The following is a 26,731-nucleotide window of genomic DNA, read 5'->3' on the forward strand; positions in this document are numbered from 1 at the left end:
GCTTTCGCTAATGACAGAATTTCACCGCTTTCCCGCATTTCACAACAAAGAAATAAGAGTTATCAGAACTACTGTCCCTTGTTGTGAACCCCAACTTAAAGATATAAGTAACAACAACTCACAAACTTGTTTTTGAGCAGACAACTGGCTTCCTTTGTTGTGCTAACTTACATTATTGCCCTAAATGTCAATACTTTATATTTCCAAGTTTTACCAACTTAAATCACTGTTTTAGGCCCAAAAAATACAAGTTGGCTTTTTTTTGCAGTGAACTGGAGCAACAATGCCGTGTTTCTCTTTGTGTTTTTGCCAGCACCGAAAATAAATGTTCACATGCACAGTGACACCCTGCTACAAGTTACAATGAAAGCATTTATACGTCCCAGTATTATTCAGGAGGCTCAGAATTTCCATTGGGGGCTTGAAAAACACCATTTCCCATCTGGTATAAGCCCCGTCCTGATTATGTGCCGGGATAGGCTCATATTACCCAGGGTATCCTGTTTAATGTTATTTTTTTGTGGTCACACTGAGTTCTCCTTTCATAAAAATATCCAAAGTATTCAGCTTAATTATGTATGCTGGGGTATTTGTGATTAGGATATGAATATGCATATAAACAGCTTAGCCCAAATATGACCTCGACTGGAGCCTGAGCTGCATCACAGTCTCCTCTCTGTGTCATTTCACTGAATATTTCTAATAAGCTCGACTTAATAGGCCCACCATGGATACGTGTGATTAGAAACACACACTGGCGGTTTTTACACTGCGTCTCTTTTCACTGATTAAAGTCTCAGTTTTCATGCTCACAACGTCAAAGTACAATTAATGGAGGTTTAAGTCTGAAGTATCGGACATTAAACATGTTTTATATGTAAAATTACACCTGTCACAATTACTATTTTTGAAAGATTAATTTATGCTGCTGATATAATGATAATATAATAGTATGTCATGTAAATTTAAATTTAAATTTTTGTATGTAAAATGTCATGAAAAGTTTTTTGTTAGGCGATTTATTATCCCAGAAATTATTGCAATTTTCAGACCTATTTATGCCTCTGATATAATGATAATATAATAGTCTCTTGTATTAGACATTAAACATTTTAACAGATATTTTAGAGGCTCCAAATAACTTTGATATCAAGTTTCGTATCGGCCTGATGATTTATTGTACCAGAATTTATTGCGATAAACGATATATTGTCATTTTAAGACCAATTTATGCCGCTGATATAATGATATTATAAAAGTTTGTTGCATCAGATATTTTCCAGTTATTTTGGAGGCTCAAAATAAGTTTAATATCAAGTTTTCTTAATTATTTTTGGGCCTTTTTGGGCTTCATTGGACAATGGTAGAGACAGAGTGAAAGAGGGAGAAGATGCTCTTATATCAAGTTTTGCATGAAAAAGTAGGCCTGTCACAATAACTATATTTGTTAGACGATATACTGTCCCAGAAATTATTGCGATAAACGATATTATTGTCTATTTTACGACCAATATATGTGACATAGGCTTGTAATGCAGGTAAACCCTTTCAAAGAGCAACTAACTTCTAATCCTTATCCTAATATTAAATTATCCGAAAGAAATACAAGAAGAGAGTAGAAACCGGTCTTATAATAGTCGTAAAACCTGCTGTTTGTCAAACATCATGTTGGATAAAGTGTTGCTGACATTATTAACTCTATATTGCGATTTTGTCCATTTTCTTATCCTTTTCATACTGCCTGTATACACAGCTTAAAAAATGTTTAAATGCCATGTTGGTATATATTTTTTTCAGCACAATCGCATCTATATGACCTAATAATTATTTATTTTTTATTGTGACTTAGTGATCAACATTTTGAACCAAAAAGAAACAAAGAAAAACCATCTTGTGATTGTGTTTGATCCTGTCATCAACTCTGGTTTTTATTCTCGTGGGACTCTATTTTATTTGTGTCTTGAGTGTTTAGCATAACAATTTTGGTCATTTTGTGTCTTTTTTTTTTCTTTTTGTGTCTTTTTTCAGTCATTTTGAGTCTTTTGTTGTCTTTTTTAGTTATTTTGTCTTTTTTTAGTCATTTTGTCTTTTTTTGGTCATTTTGTGTCTTTTTTTTTGGTCATTTTGTGTCTTTTGTTGTCTTTTTTTGGGTCATTTTGTGTCTTTTTTGGGTCATTTTGTGTCTTTTTTAAGTCATTTTGTGTCTTTTGTTGTCTTTTTTAGTCATTTTGTCTTTTTTTTAGTCATTGTGTGTATTTTTTTAGTCATTTTGTGTCTTTTTTAGTTCTTTAGTCCAACATAAAACATTTTTTGAATCTTTTTTTTTTACTTTCAAAACACTATCATGCTCAATAAAGAATTTAAAATGTTGCAAATGTGAACAAAGGTGTCAAATCTAACATAAAGGAGGGTTCCATCCAGTTCTATCATTTTATACTAAATATATTTGAGCTTGTCTCCAGTTTTACTTGGTATATCATCATCAAACTGAAACTGGCCTCATGGAGTTTACAGCCAGAACTTTAGAGGCAAATTTACAGTAGGGCTCCACGCTGCTTTGTTTTCTAGTCTGGATGGAGTCAACAAGTCTGGATTTGGTGCTTTTGGAGACTCCAGAGGGTTAAGTCAATATACCTGCAGGAAACACAACAAGAGATATCGAGGTCAGACACAATTATCCTGCTCATGTCCATATATCATAAAATAAGTCCATATTCTAATTATTGTGACAGGGTTAGGTAAAAGTAGGTTAATTGAGTAAGAAAGGATTTTACAGAAAGACATAAAAACACAGAAAACGTATTGTATTTCATTTTATTTGCTCTTTATTTGACCACTAGTATGTGGTCTAGTAGAAAACATCTCTCTCTGAACAAAAATAAGAAAAAAAAAGAGAAAAACGTCTGAGGACAGGGCCTTCTAATCCGGGGTCCGGGGTCCTGGAGAGGTTTCTGAGAGGTCCCCGCCAAAATGAAGGCTGGTTCAATTTCACTCTCCCTGTTATCTCCCCTCCGACAGTACAGAAAGGCAACAAAAGCCTTTGAAAAGGCTCCGTGGGATGAAACCTCTATTAAGTTCTCCAGACCTCTATTAGGTCTGGATTGATTTTTTGACATAAAAGTTTGGGCAGCTATCTTCTAACTTTATAGAATCTGTCAGTGACTTCCTGCAAACCCAGAGCATCCTAAAACACCTGCACGCCTTTCAAAGCCCAGAAAGGGGGATAAATGGATAAACGTGCACCCTTTTTTTTTTTATTTGGAGCAGGAATTGTTCCCCTAAAATCTTATCAGCGGCCCTGTTTGAGGGGGTTACAGCCTTCGAGAGAGTCTTATCTCGGGCTGTGTTTGAAATAGGATGCGCTTTGTCTTGTGATGACAGGTGAATCCAGGGATCTGACCGTCCGTGCCACGCATGCACCGCTGGAGCGCACGAATCCAGACGCACCGCCCTCCCGCCCGCCCGCTGCTGCTGCTGCTGCTGCCGGGAGGAGCAGAGGAGAGAGCAGACCGGAGCGCAGCAGCAGCAACAGTCACGGTACCGTGGGGATGTGGCAGCTGCTGTCTCGACAGCGAGAAATGCCCCATGAAATCCTTAAAGTTTGTCTTGCGTAAGAGCTGAAGACAAAGAGAGAAAACGCACGAGAGAAAGAGAGATAGAAAGAGAGAGAGAGAAGGGGAGACAAATAGCGCGGAGGTGCATCAGCAGCCGCTGCAGAAAATTTTCAGTGCCTGCTCGCTTTCCTGCGTGCCCGGGCTGTGGCGGTGGAGATCGCGAAGCGCGTCGGAGCTGCTGACCGAGCCGATCAGGAGCCGATCAGGGGCCGATCAGGAGAGCTCACACCTGCATCTGGACCCCCGCAGTGTGCGCCGATGTGGAGGTGAGTGCTGATGTGATGTTGGGGGGTGATGGTTAATGCTGAAGGACTCGCAGGTAAGGGCCACGTGGTTAGACTGATAACTGTACGCTTGTTCTGGGTCTTATCGAGCTCTGCAGTGGAGCCCAAGGAGCCAAAGTCCTAACTTTGCAGCCTGGCGTCACAGCATGTGTGTGTGTGTGCGTCTCTGTGTGTGATCACATCAGGAATAAATGCACAATCACAGAGCATGCATACCATTTTTTTTGTCCAACCAGCAACCAGGAGAAGCAGAGCAACTATGTCTTTAAGCACATTAGAGCTCCACTGACTGAAACGTAAACAGCAGGAGGCATTGTTTAGATCACATCAACATAAATATATGTGATGTGACATATGAGGTCAGTGTCAAACTGGGTGATATGACTTTGTGCATTAGTCTATTAGTAGTCAAGTCAAGTCAGTTTTTAAATATAGGAAAACAACAGAGCTTGTGCTGATTTATACATATATATAAAACACAAAAAATATGACGATTTGCATGTTTCTGGAATAATAAATTCGAAACTTTTGGACTCAAACAAGCAATTTTGAAAACAAACCGTGGCTGATCAGACCTCTTGACTGCTTTTTTTTACTTTGCATAAATGAAATAAGTATATGTTTATTAAAAACACTAAATATGTGAGGATTTGTATGTTTCTGTCATAATAAATTCAAAACTTTTGGACTCAAAACAAGCAATTTTGAAAACAAACCGTAGCTGATCAGACCTCTTGACTGCTTTTTTTTCCTGCTTTTTTGACTTTGCATGAATGAAATAAGTATATGTTTATTTGAAGAAATATTAGGAAATCAGAATGCATTAGCTGCAGCGGCATGGTAAGCCAGAGCAGCATGCATCCCACAAACAGAACATCATTTGCCTGTAGGGCTCGTCCTCAGTCCCTGGCTGACTCCATCTCCGAATATCACAAGTGCAGCTGTTTGAAAAAGAACAACACATCTGCACAGGAACTGCACAAAACAGCAGCACATTGCAGAGTTTTAGATCCACATCTCCAGCTTCTGTGATTTGCACAATATAAAAAGGAATTCTACTGACGATAAATTTATTTTAAAGTGGATTTAAAGTGGTGAATCTGCGAGAAAAAAGTAGCTTTTTCCCACATTTTTTTCTCGTAACCAAATATAGTTCTTCGCCCGATAACGGGTTAAACATACTTTTTTGAAGGGTGGTACCTTTACGAAAAAGCCCATGTTTTTGATGATGTGCCTCCCTTTACTGCCCTACAAAGCCTGACTGCAGTAACTACATTTTTGGTCGAAATTGAGTTATGACTAAAAATGAACTCCTTGATGTCTGTTTTATCTTGAGACAAAGTTTTAGATTTTAATTTTGCTTTATTTCAGAGAAATAATGATATAAAAATAGCAGTAACTACAAAATCCAACTTTAAACCAAAGCAGACCGCAGTAATTGCATAGTCTTGACCTGGTCTAAATTTTTTATTTTTACATTGGAGATCAAGGCCAATAAAGTTAATATTATTATATTATTATCATACTGATTGGTCAGATGTCATGGTGTCACTGTCTGTGACGTAGTCTGATCTTTGCTGATCAGCTGGAAGTAATTTATGTGGTTCTACGAACAAACAGAGAGACATGGGGACCTCATTTAGATATCCACTGAAGTTACCAAATATAGTTCACTGTAAAAAAAGATAAACAATAGCTACTCAACAAAATTGAGGCAATAGATTGCAGGCAATATTATTAATTAAATCTAACTATGTTACAAGTTGAGTTAATAACAAATTAACAGGAAGTGCCTGTCAATTAGAGACACAGAATTACCCAAAAAAGACACAAAATTATTAAAAAAGACACAGAATTACCAAAAAAGACACAACATTACCAAATAAAACCCCACAGAATTACCAAAAACTACACAAAATGACCAAAAAAGACACAGAATTGCCAAAAAAGACACAAAATGATCAAAAAAAGACACAAAATGACCAAAAACGACACAGAATTACCCAAAAAAGACACAAAATTACCAAAAAAAGTCAAACAATTACTAAAAAAAAACTTATTTCAAAATCGCCCAAAGGTTTTACAGGCATTTTTTCCAGCCGTTTTAGGCCTAAATGGGTTAAACAACTGCCTCAAAATCAAGGACGCATTTATATTCAACACATTCGATCAAATATATTACGTAAAATGAAATGACTGCTGAATAATTTATGACAGTGTTCTTTGCCCGATAAAGGGTTAAAGTCAAAGAATTGCATCATCGTCGGAGCCTCTCCCGTGTCCTGCGGTGCCAATGACAGCTCCATGGCTCATCTGAAAGGCCCGTAGCAAAACAGCAGCTCATTACAAGTTCAGCAGCTCGGGCTTCCTCTGGCAGGAGGCTGCTGGCTCATTAGGGGTCACCGAGGGCCGAGGCTCCCTCTATGAGCCTCAGCTTGTTACCAGCGCACTGTGGGAAACAACTGTTAATTGGAATGAATTTATTTCCGCTGACAGATTGAAGAGGTACACAAGTCAGTTAAAGCGTCTCCGTGCTGTCGAGAAAACTCTCTGTTGTGCTGCATTTTTATTATTTAGTTCTCGAAAATGTGCAGCGAGGCCTCAACACAGACAATCCCCACAACAGAAAACAGAAAATAGTTCGGGCACCTCGACAGGGTTATAAAAAGAGATTTGTGGAGTAGAAAATTCCTGATTATGTAATGTGTTATATTGTGATTCTTCGTAACAAAAATAGGCACCACCAGCCCTCCGTGGCTACATGGTTCTGTATAACAGTCCATTCAAGTGCAGCATTCAGAGGCATAATTGTGAGCAGGAAAATAAAGGATTAGAGCTGTAATGGTTTGGTATTCGTACTGAAGCGTCACGGTGCAGGGGGCCGGGCTGCCGAGCACAAAGCAGCATGCAGAATATATACACTATAGCTCTGCAGACTGATGCACATAATCAGTGATGGGAGAAGTATTCAGAGCCTTTACTGCAGGAAAAGTATTAATACCAATCCATCCATCCATCCATTCTCGTCCGCTTATCCGGGGCCGGGTCGCGGGGGCAGCAGGATAAGCAGGGCATTCCAGGCGCCCCTCCCCCCAGCCACACTCCACTACAAGTAAAAGTTCAAAAGTATCAGTATCACAATGTACTTAAAGAGTTTTTAGCAGCAGTGGGTGAGAATATTTTACCACTGGAACACCTGATTTACTTAAGGATAAAAAAAGGTATATTTTCCTTCCATACATGCCCATCACATGCTTGTACATTGTTGGGAAATTAGCAAACACAACACTGTTTGTGCATTCAAATCATGATCTTTACACTGCAAAACAAGAAAAGTTGGGTGAACTCAAAATTTCAAGGCAACAAACTTCGATAAAATTTTAAGTTTAGTTTTTGAGTCTGCTCAACTCTGAATTCAGATTTTTGTCAACTCAACTGTAAGTTGTACTAACTTATAATTTTACATTGTAATAACTTTTAATCCTTACTTCTGCTAACTTCTGCAATGTGCTGAATTGGCACAATTGTAACGCCGCTATTAAATGTCAGCTAATGTTGCGTCCACAATGTTGACTTAGCATTGATACGCTAATGGCTACTCTTGTAGCTGTAACAAGCAGCGCCGCTAGCATCAGTTAGCCGCTAGCATCAGTAAGCCACTAACATCAGTTAGCCGCTAGCATCAGTTAGCCGCTAGCATCAGTAAGCCGCTACCATCAGTAAGCCACTAGCATCAGTTAGCCGCTAGCATCTAGCATCAGTAAGCTGCTAGCATCAGTTAGCCACTAGCTTTCGCTAATGAATTTCACCTTTTTCCCGCATTTCACAACAAAGAAATAAGACTTATCAGAACTATTGTCCCTTGTTGTGAACCCCAACTTAAAGATATAAGTAACAACAACTCACCAACTTGTTTTTGAGCAGACAACTGGCTTGCTTTGTTGTGCTAACTTACATTATTACCCTAAATGTCAATAATTTATATTTCCAAGTTTTACCAACTTAAATCACTGTTTTAGGCCAAAAAATACAAGTTGGCTTTTTTGCAGTGTAACACATGAAGACATTGGCATTAAATATGATATGTATGCACGTATGGATTCCTCCCTCCGGAGAGGCGAGCCAGCAGAAAGCAGACCAGGTGTGTAAAAACAGTGGAGCGGAAAAAGAGGCGCACCTGAGACATGAGTCCAGTGGACTCTGACACACTGAGGAGAATCACAATCTCTCCTTATGTCCACTCTGTGCACAGAGGAGCTGCTACTGTCAGCTGCAGTAACTCTGGACACAGTCACAGCTGCTGTGGACTTAATCTCTCAGCTAAAAAAATAAATAAAAAATGACTAGACTCTTAAATAAAATGAGTCATGGTTTTGCATTCATTCATACTGTACAAGTCATTTAAATAAAGTCATTTTTTGTCAAAAGGAAGCCGAGGCTTCCATTGACCCTGTGTGATCAGCCAGAACGTAAACCTCAAGAACTCTAATCCGTCTTACTTTTCGGATGGAATTACATGCAGCTTTTTTTTTCCTGCTTCCTTGTCACAGTTAACACAGACATTTTATGTAGAAGAGATAAATAAAAACTGTCCATCTTAGCGAGACGTTTATGCTGTTAAATCTTGTTTATCTTCCAAACTTTGTCAGTAGGGTTTTCACTCTCACTCCATTTTCAACTTGTTAACCCTCTGAACCCCGAATGTTTCTGTGAAACAGCTCCAAAAACACAATTTATCACAGAAAGAAATATAAAAAGAGTCATTATCGTTTGAATTTGAACTTCCTTGAACGGATCATAGGCTAGAAACATTTCTGTAAGAAAAATGTAACCAAAAGTGAAGCTTAGAATTGGGATATTTCTGACAAAATCACTTTATTCTTCATGTCTCAAAAAATAAAAAAAAGTGTTTTCACAAACCAGATCCTGTTAAAAACATTAAATTCTGCTCCCCAGAGACACTGTGAAGACATGATTGATTCTGCTGAGACCTGACAAATATTCACTCAGAATCTGTTTACACAGAACTGAGAGGAGAGGACAGGAGAGGCTGTTTACACAGAGCAGAGTGGAGAGGAGAGGACAGGAGAGGCTGTTTACACAGAGCAGAGAGGAGAGGACAGGACAGGAGAGGCTGTTTTTACACAGAGCAGAGAGGAGAGGACAGGAGAGGCTGTTTACACAGAGCAGAGAGGAGAGGGCAGGAGAGGCTGTTTACACAGAGCTGAGAGGAGAGGACAGGAGAGGGTGTTTACACAGAGCTGAGAGGAAAGGACAGGAGAGGCTGTTTACACAGAGCTGAGAGGAGAGGACAGGAGAGGCTGTTTACACAGAGCTGAGAGGAAAGGACAGGAGAGGCTGTTTACACAGAGCTGAGAGGAGAGGACAGGAGAGGGTGTTTACACAGAGCTGAGAGGAAAGGACAGGAGAGGCTGTTTACACAGAGCTGAGAGGAGAGGACAGGAGAGGGTGTTTACACAGAGCAGAGAGGAAAGGACAGGAGAGGCTGTTTACACAGAGCCGAGAGGAGAGGACAGGACAGGACAGGAGAGGCTGTTTACACAGAGCTGAGAGGAGAGGACAGGAGAGGCTGGAAACATGAAAATACTTTAATTTGTACAATATGTGGAGACAATTTTTTATACAATAATTCCTTCAATTTTATTCCATTTTTCTGAGAAAAATTCAACTTGCGTTTTTCTTTTTTATGTGATTTCTGTCATTCTAACTGTTATTTTTGCACAAAAGACATGTTGAGTGGTTCTCACTTCTAGCCATGATTGTGCTGATTCCATAGAGCAGCAGGACTTATAGATGTATATAGATTTATTTATTGTGGGGAAGTACAAGGCCACAGTGAATCAAATATAAAAAGAGGGGAAAAAACGGTCTGAAAGCTCGTTGGGGTTCAGAGGGTTCAAAATAATTTTCAAGAACAGCTTCACATTAGAACTGCACTTGAAAATGCCGAAACAATTTCTCCCCATCAGCAGGTTGTTTATAGAAAAAGACATTTCTCAGAGTGTAAGATGCACTGAACTTTCAGCTGCTGGGAGCTGATGATTGCAGCAGCATCCACTCAGCTAGTCCGCGCACTCACTTGATTTTTTTTCCCGTGAAAGGTTAGACAAATGCCACAAATAATTGTCGGCCTGCCTCTTGACCGTACCCCTGCCCCCGGTGTCTTACCATGTTGATTATCCGAGGTGGCGCGGGTCGCGAGTGTCTCGGCAGCTGGAATCTATTGGGCAGCCGGCGAGCTCTGCCGTGACACGGAGGAAGTGATGCGTGAGCGTCAGGCTGCTGCGCTGACAGTGGATCTGAGCTCCGGTCTGTGGTGGAGAAATCTTAAAAAAAGCAGTGGCGGACTCAGACTGTTAGAAGGGCCGGGTCGCGGGGGCAGCAGGATAAGCAGGGCTTAAAAGTACAAAAGTATCAGCATCAAAATGTACTTAAAGTATCAAAAGTAAAAGTAGTCTTTCTGCAGAATGGACCCACTCAGATTGTTTTATACAAGGATGGGCAACAGGAGGCCCGGGGGCCGCATCCGGCCTGCACCTTCACTTGAAGTGGCCCTCAGTACAACTACATGCATTTGAGCATGAAATCTTAAAAGTGCAGTGTAAAAATGCACAAAATCACTGCTTGCAATTAATGTTGGTCTGCTGTTCTTACACTGATAAAAAAAAAAAGAAATCACAGTAAGTGGTTATTTTTTATTTGCTTCAAACCTTTTGTATTCCTATTTATACTGTTATACATGCATTTAAAATGTTTTTGTGTCTTTCTTTTTTGGTCATTTTGTGTCTTTTTTTGGTAATTTTGTGTCTTTTTTGTGTCTTTCTTAGTTATTTTGTGTCTTTTTTGGGGTCATTTTGTGTCTTCTTTGGTCCTTTAGTCCAAGATAAAATATGATTTTAAATCTTTTTTTCTTATCTTAAAAGTGCAGTGTAAAAATGCACAAAATTACTTCTTGCAATTAATGTTGGTCTGCTGTTCTTGCACTGAAAAAAAAAGAAATCACAGTAAGTGGTTATTTTTTATTTGCTTCAAACCTTTTGTATTCCTATTTATACTGTTATACATGCATTTGAGCATGAAATATGTTAAGCTACTGCACTGTAAACATATTTAAAATTGCAGTTTCATCATATCTGGTTAAGTGCATGGTCCTATATGTGGCCCTGTGGTAGTGATGATGAAAAACTGTGGCCTGTAAAAAATGCCTGTAAAACTTAAATAAGCCCCTAAAACTTTTTCTGGAAATTCATCAGAAGTGTCAACTCTTCCTACTAAATAATAGATTTTTCAGCCTTTGTAGCAGATAGAAATGAAATTCAAAAAGTATTTGAGAGCTGTTATATCTGAGCTCCCTCCGCTATAGTCGTCTTCCGCCATGATTTCAAAGTTCTGAAAAAGTCCCATGATGCATTGCGACACTCCCACAAATATTCTCATTTTGTGTCTTTTTTTAAGTCATTTTGTGTCTTTTTTGGTCATTTTGTGACTTTTTTGGTCCTTTTGTGTCATTTTGTGTCTTTTTTTGGTCACTCTGTGTCTTATTTTGGTGATGATTTCAAAGTTCTGGAAAAGTCCCATGTTGCATTGCGTAATTTTGTGTTTTTTTGGTCATTTTGTTTCCCTTTTTTTGTCTTTTTTTTTTTTTGTGGTCAATCGATTATTTTTTGGGTAATTTTGGGTTTTTTTTGGTCATTTTGTGTCTTTTTTAGATAATTTTGTGGTCAATTTGTGTCGTTTTTGGTCATTTTGTTTCCTTTTTTGCTCATTTTTTTTCATTATGTGGTCAATTTGACCCCCCCACCCCCCCGCGCAGAGTGACTGAATGAGTATATGACTAACTTCCTGCCCGGCTGAACGGGTGGAAGAATGGACCGTACTTACAGCATCTTCAGCACCGATGCCAAGTTTCTAGAGGAAGCAGCTCATGAATCCAGACTGTATATTCATGCACTCGGAGATGCATTGATGTTGCCGTCAAGTGCTTAGCTGGTTCACTGAGCATCGCGCAAAGCTTGAATATCATGTTTATTAAGAGCGGGAAGAGGAGGGCTCTCACCCCCACATATGCTCAACATAATGTTTGCTTCTGCTGCAGGAAGACAGAACCAGTTGTAGCCAGGCACCCGGCGTCTTTTCATCCAGTTCACCTTGAATGCCGGCATCTGTTGTTGTCCAAGTTTGTGCAGAAACTTCTAGAACTTTTCTCTAATGATGTGCATCATCAGTGGAAAATAATGTCTTGCTGAACCTGCCGTGGGTCCATTTTCTTCCACTTTTACCTCGATTTTCACTCAGATAAGCCTTCTACAATGGAAGGTACATTACTGTAAGTAAGTAAGTAACAGCCGCTAATAGCAGCTGACAGCTGTCAGCCCCCGCAGATAGATCAGTTTGTGCTAAAAGAAATAATGTTTACTTCTTCGCAGACTGTAGATGGACTGTTTGTTTCCTGCTGTTTGTTGCATATTAACCCTTAAGTTGTCTTAACTTTCTGTAGGCACCATTTGTCCTAAGGATAAAAACACTTCACTAAACTCCTTAACCCTGTGGAGTCTCCAAAAGCTCCAAATAATCCAGACTTGTTGACTCCATCCAGACTAGAAAACAAAGCAGCGTGGAGCCCTACTGTAAATTTACCTCTAAAGTTCTGGCTGTAAACTCCATGAGGCCAGTTTCAGTTTGATGATGATATACCAAGTAAAACTGGAGACAAGCTCAAATATATTTAGTATAAAATGATAGAACTGGATGGAACCCTCTTATATGTTAGATTTGCAACCTTTGTTCACATTTGCTACATTTCAAATTCTTTATTGAGCATGATAGTGTTTAGAAAGTTAAAAAAAAGATTCAAAATCACATTTTATGTTGGACTAAAGGACTAAAAAAGACACAAAATGACTAAAAAAAGACACAAAATTAATAAAAAAGACACAAAATTAAAAAAAAATACACAAAATTACAAAAAAAGACACAAAATGAGAAGACTAAACACAGAAGAAACAAATAAAATAGAGTCCCACTAGACCATTACTAACCACTAGATTGGTTAGTAATGATGCAGCGTTTTATTATGGAATTAAAAAGTTACTAAAGTTGTTTTTTTCAGCATACTTTTGAGAATTTAATAATTTTTCATGTCACTTTGAAAGTATCCAATAAGTAATTACTAATAGCAGGGTTCGTACGGGTGCTTGAAATCCTTGAAAATGCTTGAATTTAAATGTATTTTCAAGGTTTAAAAAGTGGTTGGAATTTGGATAAAGTGCTTGTAAATGCTTGGAATTCTTACTGTATTTCTCTTGCAACAATTCAGCAATTCAGTTTGTACCAATAGGTTTTATGGAGGCCATAATAAACCGTGACCAGGACCATGGACAGCTCCAGTTGGGGAGAGAAAGAGAGAGAGTATTTCAAAAAGATAGAATAACACAACTCACCACTCACTGACTTAGAAATGATGTTTCTGCATAACTGATTTGTCATTGCATGAGGCACTAAAATGCTATTGAAGCATGCTTCGTACTTTTTTATTCCAAAGGATTCTTTTGTGTTTCATATTTTTATTGATGTGTATACAAAAAACAACAGAGGGGCATACCTACATCGACATTAAACAGTCGAAACGGTCACATTAAACGAAACCAAATAAACTATACAATATTTAAATATTTAGACATAGTCTTTAGAATGAATATATATATATATATATATATACATATATATATATATATATATATATATATATATATATATATATATATATATTTGAATAAACTGACCACATGAACATAACAGATAAAATACATAAATAATAGTAAAAGAGAGAGGGGAAAGAGGAGGAAATAAAAAAAAGAAAATAAAAAAAAAAGAAGAAAGGAGTGCCATTTATTGTAGAATTTGCTCAAGTTTCCCCTTCTTGAATATCTAACTTTCTCTACTTTTAAAAAGGACATAGCCTTTTTAACCCATTGTGTGCCGGAAGGAGCTGTTGTGTATTTTTCAGTTCAGAAGGAGGTGACGTTTAGCAATAACTGAGGTAAAAGCTATCACTTCCAATTCTTTATTAGAATCAACCTGGTCTCACAGGAATCCGTGAAATAGCCACGGAATCACTCAAACTTACACGGATTTTGCTACAATGCAAGTTAACAACAGTCATATCCTGGCTGCTGATGGACAGAGGGGACGCTCAGCTGTTTATGCAGGGACAGAAATGATGAGCGAGGCTGCTGAACTGAAGGCACCAGCACGGCAATTACACACAGACGAACAGAACGGCACATGAAAGCAGCCTATTAGCCGTGATACATGAAAACAGGCTGCACACGTTCAGATCATTCAGTGATTACTGACAGGAGATAAAGTCAGTCGCTCTCACCAGGCCGAGCTGCATGGAAACTGTTGTATTTCTGATATCATCAGCATCAGATGTTATTAATGTTTCAGATCAGATCAATGTTGTTGTTTTCAGGGGAGCTCAGGACTCTTCTGGGTCTTCTTAACCCTTAATAGGCCACTCTTTGAAATTGAAATACTTGCAAATTCCAAATTTCAACCCGAGAGAATATTGGAGGATATAACATACTGCCAAAATGTGTAAAAAAAACCCAAAATATTAAGTAATATTTTGAGAAAAAAGTTTACGAGATTAAAGCGGCAAATCTACGAGAAAAAAAGTTGCAGATTTATGAGATTTAAAGTGGTGAATCTGGGAGAAAAAAGTTGCTTTTTTCCCCACTTTTTTCTCTTAAATCTGCAACTTTTTCACGCAGATTTGCCACTTTAAATCTCTTAAATCTGCTACTTTCTTCACACAGATTTGGCACTTTAAATCTCTTAAATCTGCAACTTTTTTCGAGCAGATTTGCCACTTTAAATCTCTTAAATCTGCAACTTTTTTCACGCAGATTTGCCACTTTAAATCTCTTAAATCTGCTACTTTCTTCACACAGATTTGGCACTTTAAATCTCTTAAATCTGCAACTTTTTTCGAGCAGATTTGCCACTTTAAATCTCTTAAATCTGCAACTTTTTTCACACAGATTTGCCACTTTAAATCTCTTAAATCTGCAACTTTTTTCACGCAGATTTGCCACTTTAAAACTCTTAAATCTGCAACTTTTTTCACGCAGATTTGCCACTTTAAATCTCTTAAATCTGCAACTTTTTTCACGCAGATTTGCCACTTTAAATCTCTTAAATCTGTAACTTTTCTTGAGCAGATTTGCCACTTTAAATCTCTTAAATCTGCAACTTTTTTCACGCAGATTTGCTACTTTAAATCTCTTAAATCTGCAACTTTTTTTCTTGTAGATTTGCCACTTTAATCTAGTAAATTTGCAACTACCCCCCCAGGTTTGTATTTTTATTCATACTTAATATGCCCTAATATGCTGTCATAGTCAAGTTCTCCTCGTACAAGTCATTGAAGAATAATTTGACTATTTCTTGCAGATTTTTTTGACATTTTTTTATTTTTTCGTGACAGCACAAAGAGACAAATAAAGAAAACAGAGGCTGCAGTCCAAAATCATTCACACTCAAACGCTGGAGAATAAAAGTATGTTTTGATTCTGGACTTAAGAGTCAGTGGAGGGGGAGGGGGGGTGCTGTTCCTCAATCTTTGCTGCAACAGCAAAATCAGAAGACCTGAGTGACCTGGAGGTAGAATAAGGGGTTAAAAGATTTGCGTTATAGCTCGGGGGCCGGCCCATTTATGGCTTCATAGACAAAGAAGAGAAGCTTAAAATCAATCCTGAACCAGTGAACAGAGTCTCAGCTCTGCAGTGATACCTGATTTATGCAATTCAAAGGCTGGTTAGTGACCCCATGCATGCATTATGCAGAAATATTCATATGCAATAGGCGAAAAATAATGCATGAGAGAAACTATGTGGTTTTTACCTTTTAAAATGCATGTTATCATCATAAAGCAGGCCAACCATAGAGTGCATTTTCATGCAGATATCTTTAACCCATGACAGCCTCTGAAGGGGGACTTTGGGGCGTTATTTAACCCCGTTCTTGACACAATATCATGACGTGGTTGGTATCAATGAAACATAAATGAAACAAGCATTTGACCTGCGATCAGGGTGTGATATCTGATTGCACGAATCTGAGGTAAGAGGATGAATCCAGCTGATTTTTCAGAACAATTAGGTGTTTTCGTCCACATTTTGGTTTACAATTAGGGCTGTGCCATATCGTATCGTTCACGATTATACCGATATATATTTTTTTATGAGTAAAAAAATGCATATCATGATATTGGCAACATTCCTACTTGTTGCCGTAGTGGCGTAAGGGTTACCCCTTAATTACTTAGACCATGGCGGCCCACCATAGTCTTATCTGCTGCCCTAACACACATCACATTTTAGGCTACTGAAATTAAATTTACACGATTCGTAATATCAAGTTATTTTGCATTGTGTTGCCATTGCCTCAGCAGAGTGTCTGTCACATGTCAGTCAGTCTCCGATTCCGTCCTCCTCCGAGACACTGAATATACCAAGTTGCCGTGCTGACCTGTCTGTGTCGGTCCCGTCCCCACATCATCTCTTCGTGTGCAACCTGTCTGGGCCGTCAGAGGTCCAAACACACTGTTGCATTATGCCGTTTGTTAGCAACGAGCTAACATTAGCTAACAATTAAAGTTGAGTTAATCACAAAAAGCTACTATTACTTCCTATCGCTAAACAATGCAGCTTTCAAAATAAGAGCACAGTGTGTTAACAGAATCCACCACATAATTTACAAGAAGACTGTTAAAATAAGATGCCTTAAATAAAATATACAAGAACCCTTATTCTCCTTTACAATATTTCATTAAAATATGCAATGATATCCCCTCAACTCAGCCTCTCAGGAGACATGTCATCAATACAATTACATATCCCACCATAACTACACTATTTACAGCCCTAGCTGTCGCCAAGAAAACAATCCTCCTAAACAGGAAAACAAGAAAAAAACTGAACATCACACACTGGAAGAATTTGTTAAGAGACCAAATCTCAATGGAAAAAATGTGCCAAAAAAAAAAATGCATCGATTAAGTTCAGTGTATATGATGGAATAGTGGCATTAGAATGTGTGGCACCAAATTTGGGCTTTTATGAAAAAAAATTCTGCCCCCAGAATCCCCTAGCCAGCTACAGCAACACTGTCTGGCTACTCCATGTCCTAGTGGAATCGCAAAAATACCCTGAAATATCATAATAATCTTTTAGGGCCATATTGCCCACCCCTAGTTTGACCTGCAATCAGGGTGTGACATCAAATCTGAATTAAGAGGATGAATCCAGATGATTTTTCAGAGAGCAATTGAATATTTTCATCCACATTGTTCTGGTTGAATCGTCTCAGCTGCTTGTCGAGCGTTGCTCATTGGGAGAAAGTGAAACAGAAGCCGTGTGAGTCTGAAGCAGCACCGAGAGATTCTGAGATGTTTAAGTTTGACTCAGTGCATTTAGTTCAAAGGAGGATTTGTGAAAGAATATTTCATATCACCTTAAGGTCGAGTAAAACCATCAAATGGCTTCATATCACCCTTTGTGCATTCTCCCTTTAGAGCCATTTTGGCCATAAATATAGATGCATGCTCAGTGTGACAATAGATGAAACTGTTGGAGGCTTTTCAATCCGCTGCACTTCCTCTCGTGATTCATCTGAGCTTTAACAATTCCCTTTTACCCCCGCCGTTTGATTCGGCTCCTCGCTTTGACTTCCTTTGAGACGGGTTCAAAACCGTGCTCGCAACGGTTTTTTTTTTCGAGGGGAATTCTTTGTGCCATTAACTGACAGAGCGCGGCTTTAACTCTATGGAGGCTTTTTGGGCTATTTTGTCCATTTCTGAATCCTGTATACACCACTTAAAACATGTTTAAATGCCATGTTGGTATATTTTTTCACCTATATGACCTGATAATAATAGATTTTTTATTCTGACTTACTGGATCAACATTTTGAACCAAAAAGAAACAAAGAAAACCAACATGAATGTGATCTTGTGATTGTGTGTAATCCTGTCATCAACTCTGGTTTTTATTCTAGTGGGACTCTATTTTATTTGTGTCTTGTGTGTTTAGCGTAACAATTTTGGTCATTTTGTGTCTTTTATTGTGTCTTTTTTTGGTCATTTTGTGTCTTTTTGTGTCTTTTTTTGGTCATTTTTTGGTCATTTTGTGTCTTTTTTTAGTCATTTTGTGTCTTTTTTTTTTGTTGTCATTTCGTGTTTTTTTGTGTCTTCTGTGGGGTTTTTTTGGACATTCTGTCTTCTCATTTTGTGTCTATTTTGATCATTTTCCGTCTTTTTTTGATCATTTTGTGTCTTTTTTTGGTAATTTTGTGTCTTTTTAAGTCATTTGTGTCATTTTTTAGTCATTTTGTGTCTTCTGTGTTTTGTTTTTTTGACATTCTGTCTTCTCATTTTGTGTCTTTTTTGATCATTTTGTGTCTTTTTTTTTAATCATTTTGTGTCTTTTTAGTCCTTTAGTCCAACATAAAATGTGATTTTGAATCTTTTTTTTACTTTCAAAACACTATCATGCTCAATAAAGAATTTTAAATGTTGCAAATGTGAACAAAGGTGTCAAATCTAACATATAAGAGGGTTCCATCCAGTTCTATCATTTTATACTAAATATATTTGAGCTTGTCTCCAGTTTTACTTGGTATATCATCATCAAACTGAAACTGGCCTCATGGAGTTTACAGCCAGAACTTTAGAGGTAAATTTACAGTAGGGCTCCACGCTGCTTTGTTTTCTAGTCTGGATGGAGTCAACAAGTCTGGATTATTTGGAGCTTTTGTCATCTCCAGAGGGTTAACTCTCCTGCAGCGCTTCATGTATGTGTTGTGGAGGCTGAGCTGTCAGACGGCAGCTGATTCATTCAGCGCTGAGTCGTTGACGTTGTTTCTGGAGCGAAGCCAAAGACGACTACTCAACACTCTGCCAGAAGTCAAGAAGTTTGTCATTATGAGTTTGGCTGATTGTTTAGCTGATGTATTATTTAGAGAGGCTCTCCCCTGGCTGCTTGTATCACCTTTATGTCCGTCAATTATTAAAATCTGCAGTCAGAGTGTGAACCTGCAGTGTTTTATTATCGCCACGGAGGATGAGAATGCACTTTTAGTCCTGCACTCAAAAATATATTCAAGAAAGAAGAAAAACACCAGGTGTTATCAGCTTAATTTACCAACCTGTCCAATCTGGATATACTTTTTTTCTTATTGGATTTTACTTTATTTTGTTATTATGATGGGTATCTTAACCCTCTGGAGTCCATCTATTAATTGAAAATTAAAAAAAAATTGCTTCTTAGATTACTCTACAAAACAACACAGGCCACAGTTGAATCATTTTTCTATTGGAAAAAAAGTACTTATTTCATACATAAAGATGAATAAGTTACAAAGGTGAATGACTAATAAAGTAAAATTAACCAAAACACATAAATTAACCACGACATCTGCAGGAAAAATTACTTAAATGATAAATTATCAAAATATTTGGTGATTATTTTTCTGTCGATCCACTGAAAATAACATTCAGTGTGTTCATTAACCCTCTGGAGTCCATCTATTTATTGAAAATACACTCGTTTTATTTACAGTAATAACTTTATTTATATATGATATGTAGACAAGCTGAGAAAGCCAGTTAAAGTTCAATTATAGGAGCTTTCACAGTGTGACATTTATGTTTTTAGACCATTTTAAAATGTGAATTTTCTTGCTACAATGAAAACTATTACTGTTTTTAATTTACCTGCAAATAGACTGTTCTGTCGTATTATTATTTATTATTTTTTCTGCAGTTTTTGTGTGTATAAATGGTTTTAAAAAATGGTATTTAGTTTCTTTGTGTCTTTTTTGGTCATTTTGTGTCTGTTGTTGTGTCTTTTTCAGTCATTTTATGTCTTTTGTGGGATTTTTTTGGGTTATTCTGTCTTCTCATTTAGTGTCTTCTTTGGTCATTTTGTGTCTTTTTTTAGTAATTTTGTGTCTTTTTTGGTCAATTGTGTCTTTTTTTTGGTAATTTTGTGTCGTTTTTGGTCATTAGTGTCTTTTGTGTGTCATTTTTGTGTCTTTTATTAGTCATTTTGTGTCTTTTTTAGTCATTTTATGTCTTTTTTTGCTCTGCTTTTTTTTTTTTTTTACATCTGAATGTGATGAAGAAGCCATGCTTTGGCGCTTTTGGAGACTCCAGAGGGTTAAAAATAACCAAGTAGTTCCTGTTTGAATAAGTAATGTCATCCGAGTGTTTAAACCTGCAGCTCCGTTTCTGCATCTGTATCTTTAAGTTTTCTTCTTGCGCTTCAGAAATGCTCCGATTCAGAACATCTGCAGTCTGCAGAAACCTCCAACATTTATTCTGGCCGCTGGTTTGATGACACTGAAGTAGATCAACAAGATTTACTCACAGAACTCACCTGCTATTGAGAGACAGAAAGAGAGTAAAGCGCTCCGGCGCCGAGCTATAAAAGGGTTGAAACAAGAACGCCCGGCTCAGCAGAAGTGCCGTCCATAACAGGCAGAAAGTTGCCGATATGGCAACATTAAGTCTTGGTGTGTTTTGAAGTGGAATGATCTTACAGTCACTGAAGTGCGCTTTGCCCGCTTCATCTTCCGTCTCTATGGCCATTTTCCCTCAGCGTCTCTCCCTCTCCGCTGCTCATTTAGCATAATGTGACTTTCCGCCCATTAGCAGCCAAGAAGGGCTGTACTCACACAGATTACTGCTGAGTTCAGATCCACAAAGACATGCTTCTCTTCTCACGCTTTTATCTCTTTGTGTGGAGCACATTTATCAATTCATTAACAGTTAAAGGCTCAGTTTAGCCCGAGATCTAAAGTTTTCTTCTGCTGAGGTTTGGAGATAACTGCTGCAACACAACAGACACAACAGTGTTTCCATCAATTCATTTCTGCACATTTTGAAGATTTGCATGAGAAAAACTTGATGGAAACATCAAAATTCGATAAAACTTTTGAAAATGCACGTACATTTTTTACGCTTGCTCGAGGTAGTTTTTGTTTCTTTCAGAAAATAGTTAATGGGCCAAACGAGATGGAAAAAGGAATAAGTGAGGGGAATAGGCTTACAATAATTAGCCTACAGCAACACGTTACACTGCCATCTTCTGACCAAAGTACGTTACTGCAGCTTTGTTAATTTGCTCTAAACCAGCTGATGGAAACGTCACTAATTCACATTTTCTTCAATGCAACATTTAAAAATTTCGCTTCAACTTTAATAGAAACACGGCTAATGTTTTATCTTTTAATTATATACCGCAAAACACATCAGTAATAACTGCTTATTGCTATTAAGTGCTGCAAAAGACAGTTAATCCATTCAACCTGCATTCTTTCTAATGGCCAGTAGGTGGCGACTCCACCAGTTACAGTCTGCGAGAAAGTTAATGCAGCTTTGTTTATTTGCTCTCAACCAGCTGATGGAAACTCACTAAATCACGTTTTCTTTAATGCAACATTTAAAAAATGTCGCTTCAAAATCTGCTTCGACTTTAATGGAAACATGGTTACTGACATCTTTCATTTTCATTTTGTTACTTCTTCATTACATAAAAACTTCAGCAGCATGGAGCCCTGCTGTCAGCTTTTCTCTAAAGTTTTGGCTTTTCCAGAAGTTTCATTTAATGCGTCAACTCTTTTTCAGCAAAGGTTAAAAATCACCAGGACCAAGTGTAGTAACATGGTTTTTTGTAGTAACATTACTTTTTTTCACCCTATTAGTTTTTTCAGATTTTGCAGTGTGCGTTTCAACATTTTTAATGTAATCTTTGTGTTTACTGTTTATTTGTGTGACTTTGGGCTATTTTGTGTGTGTTTTTATCTGTGTTTTTTGTATTTTTTAAATTTGTATGTGTGTGTTCTATGTGTTTTTATGGGGGGGGTTTGTAATTTTTTGGTGTGTTTTTGTCTGTTTCTTGTGCATTTTTTGTAATTTTGTGTGCGTTTTTGTTTTTTTTTACGTTTTTTTTTGGTGTGTTTGTGTGTTTTTATGTGTTTTTTGTAATTTTGTGTGCGTTTTTTTTTAATGTGTTTTTTTTTATTTTATTTGTGTGCTTTTGTGTGTTTTTTTGTGTTTCAAAATGTTGATCCAGTGAGTCAAAATGACAATATAATAATCAGGTGAGGTTGAGCTGAAAAAGATGATACCAGCATGGCATGGTGATCATTATTTAAGTTACATATACAGGCAGAATGAAAAAAAGAGTAAAAACCAACAAAATAGCCCCAAACTACAAAGGGTGAATGCATAGGAAGTTGACAAATTTGAACCAAAATCTCCTGGACTTCAGAGGTTTAAAACTCTTTGCACCTTAAACTAAATTAGATTTCTCTTGATATCGATGATGAAACTGATCCAAACCCAGAAGCTCAGATCTAAAAATGTGTGAACCAAACTAATGTGAGGATGTTTTTATGGAGCTAAAATCACTCTGCTGTGACTCATGCTAAAAGTGGAAACACAGTTGTTTTTTTAAAAATTGCATTGATGAAGAAAGCGTCTTTAATGTGGGTTGTTTACGTCTGGTGGACACACAGTCTGCTTAATAAGGTCACTATCAGCATGCTACTGACCCAGCACTCTCTAGTTAAAGCCAGAAAGAAAATCTATAAGCTGGAGGTGTTCATGTAAATTATTAAGTATTCTTATTTTGCTGACATTTTATACACTAAACCAGTAGTTCTCAACCTTTTGGAGTTGCGACTCCGCTTTGGACAAATAATGAAGCAGACAACAACTAAAACATCTCTCTGTCTGTGCATTTATATATATTTTTGTTACTTTTAATCTAAGTGCTTTGCTGTAAGTTTAAAGGTCCATTCTGAGCTCCTGAGTGTGTAACAGTCAGCTTCAAGCCAGAGACTCCTTGGAAAGTAATAACTTGCTACGTTGGGATTTCTCAGAAAAGACACAAAATTACCCAAAAAAGGACTCAAATTGACCACAAAATGACAAAAAATAACCACAAAAAGACAAATTGACCAAAAAAGACACAAAATGATCTAAAAAAGAAACAAAATGACTGAAAAAGACACAAAATGACTAAAAAAAGACACAAAATGACCAAAAAAAGGAAACAAATTGACCAAAAAAGACACAAAATGATCTAAAAAAGAAACAAAATGACAGAAAAAGACACAAAATGACAAAAAAAAGACACAAAATGACAAAAAAAAGACACAAAATGACCAAAAAAAGACACAATTGACCACAAAATTACCAAAAAAGACACAAAATTGCCAAAGAAGACACAAAATAACCAAAAAGACTAAAACACATGAACACTTTAACACAGTGGAGACAGAGCTGACTTCCAAAATGATTTGGCGACCCCCAGAAATCATCTTGCGACCCCAGTTGGGGTCGGGACCCCAAGGTTGAGAATCCCTGCACTAAACTATAAATAACTTTCTGTTTTAATTGTACTTTTTTTTTATCAAACCTGTCTCAAACCAGACACAAAATGGCCACAAAAGAAACAAAATGACCAACAAAAAGACACAAAATGATTTGCCGACCCCCAGAAATCATCTCGCGAATCCCTTCACTAAACTATAAACAACTTTCTGTCTTAATTGTACTTTTTTTATCGAACCTGTTCAGTTTGTACAGTCGGAGGATGCAGCCGGAGCCGTAGAGCTGCGAGTCGTCTTGTTGTCTGTAATTAGGAGCGTAGAGATGATAATGGGAACTAATGGATTGCTCGACAGCAGCAGCAAAGTGCCAAAGAATCAAAGGAAGACAGTGAATTCCCTTATGAAATATGCATCAATGACAGTGAAATAAAGACCAAAGGCAAGCTGTGTTTGTTTGGAGAGCGGGGTGCAGGGCGGGTTGGAAGAGGTTGCGTAACCACGCCATATTGCCATCCCCCCTTTTCTTTTTCTTTTTTTCTTTTACTTGCACAGCAGCTGTTGATGGAGCAGGAAGCAGCTTTGATCAGCGAGGAGAGGTGTGCTGAGGTTGACGTTACAGATGTGGACCTGAAGGCGACTCAGGCTGCCGCATTTGTTTATTCATTTTTTAATTATTTTCTCAAGCTTCTGTTTGGAAAATAAAAAAAAAAAAGAGTCAGGATTTCAAAGTTCTATCAGAGCTTTTTCTTCAAAATGTTGCTGTAACTTTATAACCCAGCTGAACCTTCCATCCCGCAGGGATGTTTTAAAACAGATGTTTTCTTTGAAAGATCGGCAAAAGAAAGTTTTTTTTTTTTACAGTTTCTTTCTACAATAAATGGACATTATTATCAGAATTTGAACTCTCTGACAGTCCTTCAACAAACCGGTTTTAAAAGTTTCTATTAGAAAAAGTAACCAAAAAGAAGTCTAAAATAGTGATTTTTCTGTCAGAATCACTTTATTCTACATGTCTTATTTCAAACGTGTCCAAAAATAATACTTTAGAATAACCAGATCCTGTTGAAAACATTAAATTGTGCTCTGCTAATTCTGACAGGAGAGGCTGTTTACACAGATCAGAGAGGAGAGGACAGGAGAGACTGTAAAAATGCAAATAATTCAGTCTGCATAATATGTGGAGACATGATTTTTTTTCACATATTAATGACACTTGTGGGCACTTGGAAAAGTGTTGCATCTACAAATTAAATTTTATTCCAATTTTAAACAATTATTTATCAGATAAATTCAACTTGCGATTTTGTTTTTTAACGATATCTGTTATAACTGTAATTTTGCACTAAAGACATGTTTGAGTTTTTCCAACTTACATGGAGCTGCAGGACTCATAGATTTATATAGATTTTATATATTGGAGTGAATTACAAGGCCAATAAAATGTGGAAAGAGCAAAAAAACAGCATTGGTTTCAGAGGTTTAACTCCACGATTGATTCTGCTAAGGAGGAATGATCATGCGACACATATTCAGTGAAAATCCGTTTACACAGAGCTGAGAGGAGAGGTCAGGAGAGGCTGGAAACATGACAATGCTTCAATATGTAGAATATTTAGAGACCCAATTTTTTTGTCTTGAAAAAGTGTTTTATCCGAATTTTTGAATATATCTGAGAAATTCAACTTGCATTGTTTATTTTTTTATGATTTCTGTCATTATAACTGCATTATTCTGCACAAAAGACATGTTTGAGTTGTTTCCACTTCTAGCCATGATTGTGCTGATTCCATAGAGCTGCAGGACTTATGTATTATACATATTTCATATATTGCAGTAAAAAGGAAGGGCACAGTGAGTAAAAAATGTAAAAAGAACACAAAACGCCCTGAAACTGCTTGTGGGGGTTTCGGAGAGTTAACTTTAGTTTTGATTGATAGTTGTGATTGTGCAGGAAGATTTTCTTTTCTCATTCCTTTAATAATGTGATGATAAGATTTGTATACAGATCCCAGCAGAATGTGCAGGTGGGAAATGCAGAACGGAAGAGCGGCGAACAAAGCAGTACATCAAACTCTAACAGACTCCAGTAAACAATGAAACCTTCATGAATAATTGCATCCAATTGTTCCCCCTGATGGAGGCACCAGGATTACCAATAAATGAGTGAATATGAGGCTGTCTGCACTGATATTTACTCCTCTGCAGCCGTTAACAGCACTCAGTGAGCTGTTAACCCTGTGGAGTCTCCAAAAGCTCCAAATAATCCAGACTTGTTGACTCCATCCAGACTAGAAAACAAAGCAGCGTGGAGCCCTACTGTAAATTTACCTCTAAAGTTCTGGCTGTAAACTCCATGAGGCCAGTTTCAGTTTGATGATGATATACCAAGTAAAACTGGAGACAAGCTCAAATATATTTAGTATAAAATGATAGAACTGGATGGAACCCTCTTATATGTTAGATTTGACATCTTTGTTCACATTTGCTACATTTAAAATTCTTTATTGAGCATGATAGTGTTTTGAAAGCAAAAAAAAAAAATTCAAAATTAAATTTTATGTTGAACTAAAGGACTAAAAAAGACACAAAATGACCAAAAAAAGACAAAATGACTAAAAAAAGACAAAATGACCAAAAAAAGACACAAAATGACCAAAAAAAGACACAAAATACCTAAAAAAAGATACAACAGACACAAAATGACCAAAAATAGACACAAAATAACTAAAAAAGACACAACAACAGACACAAAACGACCAAAAAAGATACAAAATACCTAAAAAAAGACACAACATAACCAAAAAAGAGACAAAATGAGAAGACAGAATGACAAAAAACAGAAGACATAAAATGACCAAAAAAAAGACACAAAATGACCAAAAAAAGACACAAAATGACTAAAAAGACAAAATTTCTAAAAAAAGACACAAATGACCAAAAAAGACACAACATAACCAAAAAAGATAGAACAACAGACACAAAATGACCAAAAAAGACACAAAAAGGCGCGAAAAGACATGAAAAGGATTCAAAAATGGACAAATAGCCCTTTAAGACTCCAAAGAGTTAAATTCTGCTCACTGAAAGCTCAGATTGACAAAAAGTGCAAACTCCAAAAGTCAGCATTTGTCCAAGGCGCCTTGGGAAGGAAATTCAAATAGCACAGTTGATGCACCTGCGACTGAAGATGCTCATTGTCGTCACTAATTTATCACCAGAATTTCAGGCAACACAGGTGCTCAGACGGCACATACAGGCCGGAGATTACTGCAGGAGGAGCTCAGTCACACAAACATCTGAAAATAGTCCAAGTTAGGGACTTTTTTTTCTAGATGTTGCCTCAACTTATGGTAATTTCACAAAGTTTTCACATGCACAAAGTTTAAAGTTTAGGAAGTTTTACTGTTG

The 26,731-nt window shown here is 37.3% G+C and overlaps 1 protein-coding gene across 2 annotated transcripts in view; it reads left to right on the forward strand.

The window, feature by feature from the left end:
- Positions 1-3,568: 3,568 nt before the first annotated feature.
- mgat4c (mgat4 family member C) overlaps positions 3,569-26,731 on the forward strand; it is a 207,408-nt gene continuing 184,245 nt past the window's right edge. For both annotated transcript variants that reach the window (XM_059335015.1, XM_059335018.1), the window contains exon 1: positions 3,569-3,880. The gene's annotated coding sequence lies outside the window, so the exon portion shown is untranslated. The remainder of the gene's footprint in view (positions 3,881-26,731) is intronic.

The sequence above is a fragment of the Centropristis striata genome, chromosome 6, assembly GCF_030273125.1.
Source record: "Centropristis striata isolate RG_2023a ecotype Rhode Island chromosome 6, C.striata_1.0, whole genome shotgun sequence".
Classification (NCBI taxonomy): Eukaryota; Metazoa; Chordata; class Actinopteri; order Perciformes; family Serranidae; genus Centropristis; species Centropristis striata.